The sequence below is a fragment of the Ixodes scapularis genome, unplaced genomic scaffold (genome assembly GCF_016920785.2).
Source record: "Ixodes scapularis isolate PalLabHiFi unplaced genomic scaffold, ASM1692078v2 PGA_scaffold7__128_contigs__length_106722199, whole genome shotgun sequence".
Classification (NCBI taxonomy): domain Eukaryota; kingdom Metazoa; phylum Arthropoda; class Arachnida; order Ixodida; family Ixodidae; genus Ixodes; species Ixodes scapularis.
In genome coordinates, this window is record NW_024609882.1 from 69,034,532 (window position 1) to 69,047,483 (window position 12,952).

Consider the following 12,952-nt stretch of genomic DNA (forward strand, 5'->3'; position numbering starts at 1 on the left):
CCATTTCGATCTTCGACCCGAGGCTTGCTTATGTGCATGAAAACCGTTGTCTGACAGAGACACTGGGATTTTGCTCCCACGGTGTTCGAACACAAAGCACCGGCCAAGCGCTGGTCGGTGGCTCGCTGCGTCCGCACTATCTGGCGGAAGAAGATCAGCGACAGAACGTCAGTGTTAGAAGGCATTACAGAAAAAAAGTAACGAGATACGTTACTAGTTACTTGCAAAGAAAAGGAGCGCGTTACCAATCTAAGTTGCGTCAAAATAAAAGGAACGCGTTACTTCTGCGTTAATGTTTTATTTATGATGTAACTAATTTTACTGTTTTGACGGTACAGGTATGCATAAATTCATATTTCAAGAAACATTATGTTCGTGCAGAACCTGACCATAAATAAGATATCTCTTTTTACGGTTTCACCTAAATACGCACGAGAAAAAATGCGAAGGAAAACGCAGAAAACTCAGATATTCTCTTGGCTGAAACCACGGAAAAAATTGAAGTGCATTAACTTGGGAAGAAGAAGCAACAAGTAACGTAATTACGGTACCCATTACTTGAAATAGTAACGTAAACACGTTACCTGTTACTGTTTTGAAAAAAGTAACGAGTGCGTTACTACGTTAATGAAAAAAGTAACGTGTTACCGGTAACGCCCTTAATTGTAACGTGCTACCGCCAAGACTGCAGAACGGACACAGCGTGACTGCTTGTCATGCCTTGAGGTCATGAGGGTAGGAAAAATATCACACCTTGACTCGAAGACGCTGTGTGTATGTAATCAATTAATGAATACATTTCAGCAGACCGAAAGTCTTCTGATCCCGCCGGCAGTGCGGAAACCGCCTCGAAGTAATCGTAGGCCTTGAGAGACCTGTACGCCTGCTTCGTGTCGGCCGTCAACTGGCTTGGCGATAAAAATAAATAAACGACGACGTGAGCCGTCGACGTCGGGGGCAGCAACTTCGCTTCGGAACTGCACCAGGTCTTGTTTACGGCGTAGGGATCGTCGAAGGCAAGGCCGTCCACGCACAGTTTGTCTTGATACCGCTGCCGTTTAGGCTTCGGTAGCGAGCTCCAATAGTCGGGCATCACGTACGGCACAATGAAATAAGTTTACACTGGCTTAACACAACCACAAAACGTAACAGCAACTCATACGATTTGCCACCTATCGGGGTGGCAACATCAGTATGAACTGGCCCGGTTGTGGGAAAAGTTACAAACCAGTTGACTCTAACAAGTCCCCGTAAACGTCCAGTAGGGGGCCTTGGTTTGTGTTCCACGCCCTGGGGTCACGGCGAAGAAACCACGATTCCACGAACTTCCTCGGGCCCCAACGCTGCTCACGAGCCAAGATCGCCGCATTGTCCAAGTCACACTTATGCCCAGTCGTCCAGCTGTGGACGACGAGCTCAGACGAGCCCTACCGGATGTTTACGGGAACTTGTTAGAATAGAGTCGACTGGTTTTACTCTCCCCACCACCGGGCCAGTTCATACTGATGATGCCAGCGGGATAGGTGACGAAACGACTGTGTTGTTCTTACATTTTTTTGTTGTTGTGTTAATCCAGTGCAAATGTATCTCACTATGACTACCCCTGGCTTTTGGAACACATTTGTATAACGTACGACATACGTTGGCAGAAAATACGACGCACAAATAAAGCTAAAAGCGTCTCTACAACGTCAGCAACGAGCGCACGCCATAGAACGCAATGTTAAAAACACGGAGAGCCGGGCCGCTTTTGCCCATATAGCTGCTGCGCATGCGCGGCCTTCTGGCCATGTTGGTAAACAGAGCCGCCCGCGTGTCGGCCTATAAAGCCTTATCTGGAATATATACAGCCTACTCTGGCGTATATACAGCGTTATCCGGCATATATACGGCCTACTCTGGTGTATATACAGAGTTATCTGGCATATATACAGCCTTATTTGAGGTGTAAACTTCGTTATCTGGCGGATATACAGCTTTATCTGCCCTTACAGAAATGTCATCTATGACCCAGATATATCTTATATATTGCCGTATGTGGGCATATAAGTAGACATATAAGGTCATATATTGCCATACAAGGGCTGAAATTAGCGCAAATATGGTAATGTGACACCATATATGACGAAATATATTGCCAGACAAAGTCATATATGGTGCCAGGGGCTGTCATACATAACAGTATAGGATGCCTGACACTCCTGTATATGGCGCAATATGGTGCCAGTCAACATGTAGATGCAGGTACCAAACCGCGTCGGCCGGTATAGGCACTACGCTGGCCGGCCCGTGCTAATAGGATGGCAGCGCCCGGCCATGGGCGCCGGTGAGCTACCGGCCCCGGCCGGCGTCGGGGTTTCGTCTTGCTATCGGCCAGTTCACCCGTTGAAGTTACAGTGACCTGCTGGCATCGGGTTTTTGCTATCTTTGCTGACCAGTCCTTCCATGGAGGTTCCCGTAACTGGCCGACATTTGTATTTTGCTGTCTTTGATGGCCAGTATTTACATGGAAGTTCAGTAACTGGCCGGCATCGGTATTTTGCTGTCTTTGATGGCCAGAATTTACGTGGAAGTTCAGTGACTGGCCTGCATCAGCGCTTTGCTGTTCGCAGGCTGGCGAGCCCCGGGAAGTTCCGTTTACTGACCGGCATCGTTTTATTTTTTTGCCTTTTTCATTATGCAGTCAAGTCATTGAGATTCCGACGAACTACGACAACTCATGACTAGCGAGTGGAAATGTTTGCGTTGATCAATCCTTCGTAAATGACTGTCGACGCTGGCGTATTTGATCCCACCATGGCAATGCTGACGTGTTTTATCGCGAAAGACCAGAAAAAACAATGCAGTGAGGAAAATCTGCAGTCCAGGATATGAGAATTTGACTGCCTACGCCACGAAAAATAAATTACAGAACGCCGAACGATATTTTTTTTAGAAAGTTAATTTAATTCGATGTACTATCCTTAAAGGCCGGCGGTATACGCACGTGTTTGGCTCTGATAAAAAATAAAAACGGTACAGCGAAGCCTCACATAAAAAAAGAAAAAAAAAACAAAAAAAAAAACACGTGGCATAATTGAGCACGCGTTTTGAGTTACAGAAACAATAATAAGCATTACTTTCCAGAAACTAGAAAAGTAAGAGATGTGTTTACCGATTATGACGCTACCAGAGGTACATAACTCTCCTGAAGGATCATTTTATTTGTGATTTTAATCGAGTATGAAAATAGGATATTTCAGGCAGGAATCGATTGTTTTCTGTGGAAGTTACGATCATTGGAGTACTTCACCATTGGCCATTGACGACTGGAACTCACTGCCTGACGTAATTGTTTCCTTATCAGATACTAAGAAATTTTCTGCAGCCCTTAGCTTATTTTTTATAACCCATAACTAGATTAAAGCGTGTTTTTGGAGATAAATAGTTTTGTTACTTGTTTTTTTTTTAAGTGTCCCCTCCCTTGTATAATGCCCACTGGGCCTTCAAGGAATAATAAATGATGATGATGATGATCTAACAAAAATTTTTCGAATGTTCAAATAGCCAAACGATATCTTTCTCTTTAATAGCTTATGTATTACGACATACCGTACCAGAGGAACGCGAATATAATATTTTTTTTACTCAAAAAAGCGAGAATTACCAATGCGTTGTGGATGTTCACACCACCGGGCTTGTGAATGTGACCCCTTGACGCCACGAAAAATAAATATTACAACGCCGAATGAACCATCTCTGAAAGCAAGTTGTTTTCAGAAATGGTATCCGCGCTGTACTTGAATCTCAGGAATAAAAACGTGTTTAGGCCTAATAAAAAAGTAAGACTGCGGAGTGCAACCTGTATAAGTAACACCAGGCTGCACGCGGAGATAGCACTGATCTACCATAACAAAATTAAATACTCCTTTCCGGAAGTCAGAAAATTAGGAGATGTGCTAAATACGTAGCGCGCTGTGAGCTCAGCTAAGACCAGCCTTAGAATGGCGGCATTTTTGTTTCAGTGGTGGGTGAAGATGACCGCTTTCACAAAAACTTCGGCTGCATCACTGTGGCAGTTTTATCACTTAAACATCCCATTTTGCTCGTAATATGCTCATTACTATAACATTCCTTTCTTCGTTGAAATCTTTGCCTACTCCACTAACCCACATATTAGCACGGAGGGAGTGAATTATCCCGGCAAAACAAGGGGGCTACGGTTTGCGCATTGCAGCGATTAAAATTTGGGCTCGCACTTTTTATTTTCACCTTCTGCGTAACTGTTACCCTAAAGCACGGTGCCGACGACTGCAAGAACATAAAAACATTTTTAAAGTATTAAAAACTAATACAAAAAAGTAAGAAGAAAAATTCCGCTTACCGCGATTTAAACCAGCGACCTCACGCTCAGCAAGAAAACGCGTCAACAAACTAGGCCACAGTCTTTTTTTTTTTTCCGAAACAGAAACAAGTTTATTTACATCATGTTTGCACGTTCACTCACAAGAGGTCATACTAGAGTTTTACAGAGACTATGACCAAAGAAGAAAAGGCACGTGCATCTTAAGATGTTGCATTACAAACCGTGTGATCAGCAGAAAGACAAAGAAACGTGACTCGTGCTACGACGCAGTAATTTAGCCGATATCCTAAATCTAAGGGTGATTAGGTAAAATAAAAAAAAAAAAATGGTTTCGGGGATTCCGGAGGGGTAGAGGGACGGTCAGGGGGGGGGGGGGGCGGTTGCATCGATATCCCCATTATGCTCAGCAGTTTCAAAAACAGAGAAGAAGGTACATCTCTAGACAAGAGGAAGTGGAATCCGACACAAAAGGAAAAAAAGAAAAGCACCACATTGAATGTATAACGCGCACAGTGAGCGGAAACATTGCAAAGCGCCTCCTCCGAGACCTATGGAGAAGAGCTGTAGGCTGACACTTTGCGAGAGGAAGAAATAAAGATGTTGTATAAAGAGCCGGAAAGTGTGCGATTCTCTTCCTTTTCCCTCAAACTCCCTGTGCGTCTAGCACGCACAGTCATAGAAGTGGATAACAAAAAGCAAGCAAGCGCGACCGACAGCAATGGCTATCCGCCCGTCGCATGCCGCTCAGCTTAGCCCACGCCCACGCGCTTGTCGTTCACAGGCTGCCGCCAGTGCCCCGTACTCGTTGACGTACGCCGTTTTTCGGAGCGACGGCGTCCCTCCTCAAGCTGCTTTTCGACGTTCTGCCACTCTGCGGCGTCCGCTTCTTTAGAAACCACCGTAAAGACCCATTTAAGCTTTGCCACAAAATGGCTCAAGGTTGGGCGCGCGTCCACGTGACACTCGAACATGTCTGTCCTCGAATGCCAGATGGCGTGGAAGCCGAGGAGCAGCATCATGGTGGTTACTCCTGTCTCATCGTTTCGCACGGAGTCACGGAACCTCAGTACGCACCATTCCACCTCAAATGCCTCTCTCAGGTTGAAGGCCGTCCTGATCTCGTCCCAGAAGAGGTACAAATTGCTGCATTCCACCAGGACGTGGGAGATGGTCTCGCTGTTACCGCAGAGGTCGCAGTTGAGTGACCAGGAGTCGTGTATTTCTTTTCGTATTCACAGGGGCGGGGAGGCGCCGCACGAGCTTCAAGAGCCTGGCTGCTCCGTCGGGAATCGCTGGTTGTCTGTATAGAGGAGGTGGAAAGGCAGCAGAAATTGCGCCCCAGTACCGCGACTTTTTGCCGATGGTGGCCAGGTAGTTCCAGTGAAAAAGGCTCTCGGAAAACCTGATAGAGTCGGCCATTTCTTTGTAAAATCGAAGTACGGCTCCCCTGTCTGTGCGGCCAGTTGTGCTGACCATCCAGTTCCCCAGGTGAGAAAAGCCGAGGTAGTGCACCGCTGTCAGGAGTGTGGGGTCCCCTGCGTCTCGAAAGAGGAGGAAGCGCTACACGTGGTGGTTGAGGACGATGTTAACCAGGCTGAGCCCGCCACTTTCTTGGTGCAGGAAGTCCGGGCGGGTCCGCTCCATGGAGCACTGCCAGAGGAAGATCGCCCAACTCCGCTGGATTCTTTTCGCCTCGGCACCTGGGCAGCAGACGGTCTGCGCTCTGTAAAGGACGGCCAGGTAAATGATGAAGCTGCAGACGTGGGCACGACTGTAGATGGACGGGTGTCTGCTCTTCCACAGAGACAGCTTTGCCGCGAGTGAGTTGGTAGCCCTTCTCCACACTGCCGTCATGCTCTACTGCGGGTCGATCGGAACTGAGAGATAGCTCCCGAGGGAGGTGGTCCACTTGATGCCTCCAAGTTTTTCCGGTGTCGTTGCCCATCCTCCTAGCCACACGCCCACCGATTTCTGTGGGTTTATTTCAAACCCCGACGTGGCGCAGAAGCGTCCCACGAGCTGCAGAACGGCCTCCACTTGCGCCTTCGAAGAGCGGACGAAACTCACGTATTATTTATTTTTATTTATTTATTTACACAGTACCTACATCGCCACAGGGGCATTATTGTAGGAATGCATGGTACAGGAAAGTAAAACGATTATACGTCACACTGTATCAAACATGTTAATAAAAAGTAAGACTATTGATTGAAAGAAGTGCAATAAGACTTACAAAAACTGTTACACAAAATCAGAAGCATAACAGTACAAAACAAAAACACAGCACACAAATATTAAAGGATGTCTAATAATGGGGTGGAAAACATAGCATCCGAAGTCTCAGCGACCACGTGCTGCGGAAGACTGTTCCAATCACTAATTGATTTTGGGAAATATGAGTTCTTAAACATTTCCGTTTTACACCTAATATTCTTTATTTTTAGCGGGTGGTCCACCCTTGAAGACAGGTAATCAGGATTATGTAAGTAGTGGTCCTTCACAATACCTGTTTGTCCTAAGTAAATACTTCTGAAAAGTTTCATTCTAAGATATTTTCTCCGCGAAACCAGAGATTTTCACTCCAGTTGTTTCTTTAAATTTGTTATACTTGAGCAAAATTCATAATTATTTGCAACAAAACGGGCTGCTCTATTTTGCACACGCTCTAGTTTCGATATTAAATTTACGTAATACGGGTCCCACGCTGGACAAGCATACTCTAAGATTGGCCTAACATTAGTTACGTATAACAGCTCCTTAATATTTGTAGGGGCCATTTTGAAATTCCGTTTGATAAAATTTAAAACGCCGTTTGCCTTTGCTGTTATTGCGTCGACGTGCTTAGTCCAGGAAAGATCTACGCTAAGATAAACCCCTAGATATTTGACATCAGCTACCTCCTGAAGGGCAACACCGTTCAACTGATATTTTGATTGGCTGCTCTTTTTGGTGAATCTAATATAATTGCATTTATTGATATTAAGAAACATTTGCCATTTGTCACACCAGGTCATCGCCTTTTCAAGGTCTGACTGAAGTAGAGGAGAATCATCCTCACATTTAACCTCCCTATAGATTACACAATCATCTGCAAATAATCGGACACTGCATGTTAGGTTTTGTGCTATGTCATTGATATATATCAAAAAGATAAGTGGGCCAAGTACAGACCCCTGTGGGACACCCGAGGTTACATCCGCATATGGAGAATTTTGACCACCATCAACTACGCATTGTTTACGATTAAATAAATAATCATTTATCCAACCAAAAAGATAGTCAGGAAGAGCCAAGAACGACAACTTGTGCATAAGAAGTGAATGTGTACTTTGTCGAATGCTTTTTGAAAATCTAAAAGCAGGCAGTCAACCTGAACATTTTTATCTAGTGAAAGTGATAGGTCATGTAAAAACTCAGTAAGCTGCGTAGTGCACGACAAACCAGCCCGAAAACCGTGCTGAGACTTGGAAAAAAAGGTATTGGACTCAGGCTGATTAACCATATTTGAATATATGATATGTTCAAGTAACTTGGAACAAACACGGGTTAAGGAGATGGGCCTGTAATTAGAAACCAGGCTTTTTTGGCCTGACTTATGGATGGGCACAACATTTGCCGTTTACACTCCAAAGGTAGCCTAGCTGCTAGTAAAGAGCGATTTGTTGAAAGGAATAACTAGAAAAGGTGAGATTGCTGCAGCACAAACTTTCGGAACGTGGTTAGGAATGCCATCAGGTCCCATGGCTGAATGAGATTTCAGATTAAGCAGTAATTTCAGTACGCCATAATCTTCTACCACAAACTCAGGCATTCTATCAAAAGTTGTCTCGGAAGATTCTCGTACAACTAGCTCGGTTGTCGAAAAGACAAATCGAAACAAGTTATTGAAGCAAACAGCCTTGAGAAAGTTATCGGAGGTCAGTTCATTATTGTTCAGAATTGCTGGAATGCCTACAGATTCACTCTTGTTTGATTTTCTAACCGTTTTCCATAGCTCCTTTGGGTTGTTAAGTAAGTTTGGTCCCAGTGCCAAATAGTAGTGTTCCTTCGCTTCCTTAACTTTAGTCTCAAAGATATTATCCAGCAAACGAAGTTCAATTTTAGTGGCTGGGTTCCTTGTTTTCTTATATTTTAGAAACAAATTTTCGCTTTTTATTTAGAAGACGTCGCAACTTCTTTGTGATCCACGGCTTGTCATTCCTGCGCCTTCCCGACAACATCCTAGAAGGAATATATTCAGTGATAAGGGAAGAAAGTTTATTCCTAAACAGATTCCATAATTCTTCAATGTCAAGCAATGTGCACGCACATTCAAACTCGGTAAGATAAGCCAGGAGGTCGAAAAACAAGCTGTCGTAATCCCCTCGGTCAAACAGATACACTTTTTTGGGGCATGGCTTATCAGTCACAGTGTGCTTCCATGTAACATTTGTAATGATAGCTTCGTGGTCACTGATACCCGGAGCCGTCGTTACCGAACGGATGGCGGACGGGTGATTTGTAAGGAAAAGATCTAGTATAGATTTACTTGTTGCGCCGTACCTTGTTGGAAGCAATACAAACTGTTGCAGCTCATGGGCGTCTACGAGTTCCTTGCAAGTTTTATACAGTGACAAAGAATTTCGCAAAAGGCGCAGATTGTCGACCCATTCAATGTCCGAAAGATTGAAGTCGCCACTAAGAATAAAGTCATCAGGCGTTATCGCAGATAACACATTGGAAAGACACAAAAGGGGATTCAGTGAATTGTTACTTGGGGGTCTATAAAATAGGCCTACAGTTAAAAATTTATAACCTTGTTGTTTTATCTTGCACCAAACAGATTCGCACTCACAGTCTTGAAATTCAACAGCTGTGCTTTGTATGTTTTTCGAGACGAGTAAAAACACACCCCCTCCCCTCGAATTTCTGTCTTTGCGGTAGACCTCGTAGTTGGGTGGAATATTTTGGAGTTGGTCATGGAAGGGTCAAGCCAAGATTCGGTACCACAAACAATATCAGCATCCGTTGTAGCAAGAAGAAAAGCAAGGTCATCCTTTTTATTTTTGATACTCCTACAGTTCACTGTAATAGAGACAAGTTCCTGTACATCCGGCCCTCTGATATCGCTTTTTCGTCGTGGCTATACAGAGGTTTCAAACACGGCGTCGGTGTCAGGATTGTACTGGTATGTTTTACCACGAATAACTAACTTGTTGTATCGTAGTTTGAATTTGGCGTTTTGTTCCCTGGCGTACTCTAAAAGTTTGCGTCCTGAGAGTTGTATAGCAGGTGAGAAATCCTCACCAATGGAAAAGCCACTCCCCTTTAGTTTATAGGCGACTGACAGTATTTTTTTTATTTTTAAATGAAAGACACTTTGAGATAAGGGCGCGTCCCCTCTCTTCGGAAAAACGGCCTAGCCTGTGCGCACGTTCTATGTTAGTGGGCTCAAGCTTTATGCTGAACTTATCAGAGCAAAAGGTGATCACCTTGGCCTCAGATTCTTCCCAGGTTTCATCTGCTTTGTCCGCCAAGCCATAAAATATAAGGTTGTTTCTGCGCGATTGATTTTGTACTTCATCCTGTTGTGCGGTAGTCACTCTAAGTTGGGTGTCAAGTTCCAGATTCGCCGTTTTTATATCAGCAACTTCGTCACTCAAGGATTTAACCATAGTCATCTCGCTTTCAATAGCTGTTATCCTAGACGACAAGCCCTCTAGTTTTCTTTCGAACGATGTTTGCATTTCCCTAATGGCTTTTAATTCATTCAACATTGTATTCTGCCCCTCGTTCATGCTAGGTATTAGTATCATAGCCTCGACTAGTTGTTTCTCCTGTGTAGAAGTGAGCGGGCCTGGGTTCGCTTCTATATCTCCTGCCATCAATAGTCGTTGTTTCACGACCCTAGCCACAGCTAGGCTGTATTTAGTGTAGCAATCGGTAATACTAACATACACTTTACACAAAAGGTTGGGTTTCAGTGCCGACAATCCAGAATGGCCGTTGTGGCTTACATACTTATAAGTGTATGAAAAACCCACCTGTAGGAACAGGGAGAATGAGCGTCCCTCCGACATGTCGGCACCGGTACCCGAGGGTGGATGGTCGAGCAGTCTCTGATATACACTCCCATCATATTACGTGGAACAGAGTTGCCTGCTGTAGTCACAGTTGAAAGTCAAGCACAGCTTCGAAAAATCAAGCGACGAAGCGTTGCAGAGCCAGGGCAGAATGACCGGGCTTGTACCGTCGCTGGGTGACGCATCATCTTTGACAGTTGACGTGTAAACGGTGCCGCACTGGACTACGATCAGCCCCAGTACCTGTAGGAACAGGGAGGATGAGCGTCACTCCGACATGTCGGCACCGAAAGCGAGAACTCGCACGTTGTTCTCGTGCAGTTGTAGTCCCGGGATGCGGCTTTCCTCGTTCACTGCTCGGCATAGCGGCTCGAGCTGCAGCGCGAACAATATGGGCGATAGGGGGAGCCCTGCCGCACCGATTTCCCGACGGGGATGGGCGCTCCTCTCACCCCGTTGACCAGCAGACGCGTGGTGATGTCTCTGTAGCATATAGCCACCCATTCTTGGAGCTCCTTTCCCATTCCGCATCGGTCCAGCGCCGCAAGCAGGAAATCATGCGACACTCGGTCTAAAGCCTGCTTCAGGTCCAGCTGCAGAACAGCTAGGGGCTGGTGTCCCTCCGCTGTCACCTCGCCGATGGCGCGCACCGTGCGGAGGTTTCGGGAAATTTTCCGCCCCCGAAGTCCGTAGCTCTGGTGCGGCCCGATGACTGTCTTCAAACTGATCTCCAGTCTCCTGGTAAGAATTTATGCCAGGATCTTGTAATCTGTGCAAAGCAGGCTGATTGGGCGAGAGTCGCCGACTTCGGGGACGGAGTCTCCCTTCGACTTCTTGGGTATCAGGACGGTGTGGCTCTGCCTCATCGTCGGGGGAGGAAGATCTCGTATCTTGATGTCGGCAAAGACCTGCGTCAGGATCAGGACGAGCGCGTCCGAGAACGCCTTATAAAACTCTGCTCCGATACCGTCTGGGCCGGGGGCTTTGTTATGGGACAGCTTCCCTATGGCGTCCCGAACCTCTGACTCGCGGATTCGGCAGCTGATGACGTCGATCGCCCCCTCGGGCATGGATGGTGATCCTCGAAGGAGAGGCTCGAGGGCAGCCATGTCCAGCACCTCTTTTCGGAAAATCCCTGCGAACGACGCCTCGAACACGCCGGCGATGTCTTGCCCCGTCGTCGCGATTCGATTTCCGTCCCGCAGCTCCCATAAGGTGTTCTCCTGCGCTCTTCGTCGCTCGTGCGTGGGAAAGATCTTTGAAGGTTGGATCTCACCCTCGAGTACGTCGGTCCTACTTCGGACCTGTGCGCCCCTATATTGCTCTTCTAGGATGGTGAGGTATGTAATGTCGTCCCCGAAGGCACCAGGGCTGCGCTCTCCCTCTTTCAGCAGCGTCCGGAGCGTGCATGTGAGGTGATCTCGAGCCCGTCGCACCTCGGAGTTTTTTCGGCGGCCTTGCGTGCAGGCCGACTCGCGGAGCGCGGACTTGAAGTTCTCCCAGGAGACGGGGTCTGCACCGCCCTTGCAGTATTTAATGTCGTCCCCGACGGCACCAGCGCTGCGCTCTTCCTCTTCCAGCAGCGTCCGGAGCGTGCATGTGAGGTGATCCCGAGCCCGTCGCTCCTCGGAGTTTTTTCGGCGGCCTTGCGTGCAGGCCGACTCGCGGAGCGCGGACTTGAAGTTCTCCCAGGAGACGGGGTCTGCACCGCCCTTGCAGTATTTAATGTCGTCCCCGACGGCACCAGCGCTGCGCTCTTCCTCTTCCAGCAGCGTCCGGAGCGTGCATGTGAGGTGATCCCGAGCCCGTCGCTCCTCGGAGTTTTTTTGGCGGCCTTGCGTGCAGGCCGACTCGCGGAGCGCGGACTTGAAGTTCTCACAGAAGACGGCGTCTGCACCGCCCTCCGACAGCCTCTCGAGAGCACGCCTCCTCTCCTCAATAAAATCTTCGCTTTCGAGGATGCTGGAGTTCATCTTCCAAGGCGTGTCGCGCCTTGCCCGCACACCTCCGGGGCCCCCAGCAAGATTCTCAGTCGCGACGAAGAAGTGGTCCGAGAACGGAGCAATCTTTAGATCGTAGGACACGACGCTCCCGGACCACTCGCCAGAGACGTAAACGCGGTCCTGCAGCGCCTGCCGCACGCCCCTCCACCTCGTGAACCGCGGCGAAAAGTTGTCAAGCGTCTCTGTCCAAGTCCACAAGGTCGAAATCGCGCACGGCGTCGAGAAGCGCAGCCGCACCCAAGTCGGCTTTTGGGACTGCCGAACAGCGCACTCTATCGCGACTGTTAATTACGCAGTTGAAGTCTCCGCCGACCACGAGCGTCGCGGGTGTGTCGAGAAGTGCGTGCAGTCTGACGAAAAGGTCTTTGCGCTACCCCGGCCGGCTGGGGGCATAATCCGATATAAGGCGCACCAGCTGGTCCCCAAGGAGGCGATCGGCAAGTGCAAAGTGCTCGTTCGCGCACAGCCTGGCGTTCAGCATTCGGATGTGAAGTATTTTTTTCTACAAGGATGGCGCTTCCCCCGGAGGGGCTAGCCGTGAG

The 12,952-nt window shown here is 47.5% G+C and overlaps 1 pseudogene; it reads right to left on the reverse strand.

Moving 5' to 3' along the window:
- Nucleotides 1–9,467: 9,467 nt before the first annotated feature.
- Nucleotides 9,468–10,686, reverse strand: LOC115323618 (annotated as a pseudogene).
- Between the last annotated feature and the right edge of the window lie 2,266 nt (nt 10,687–12,952).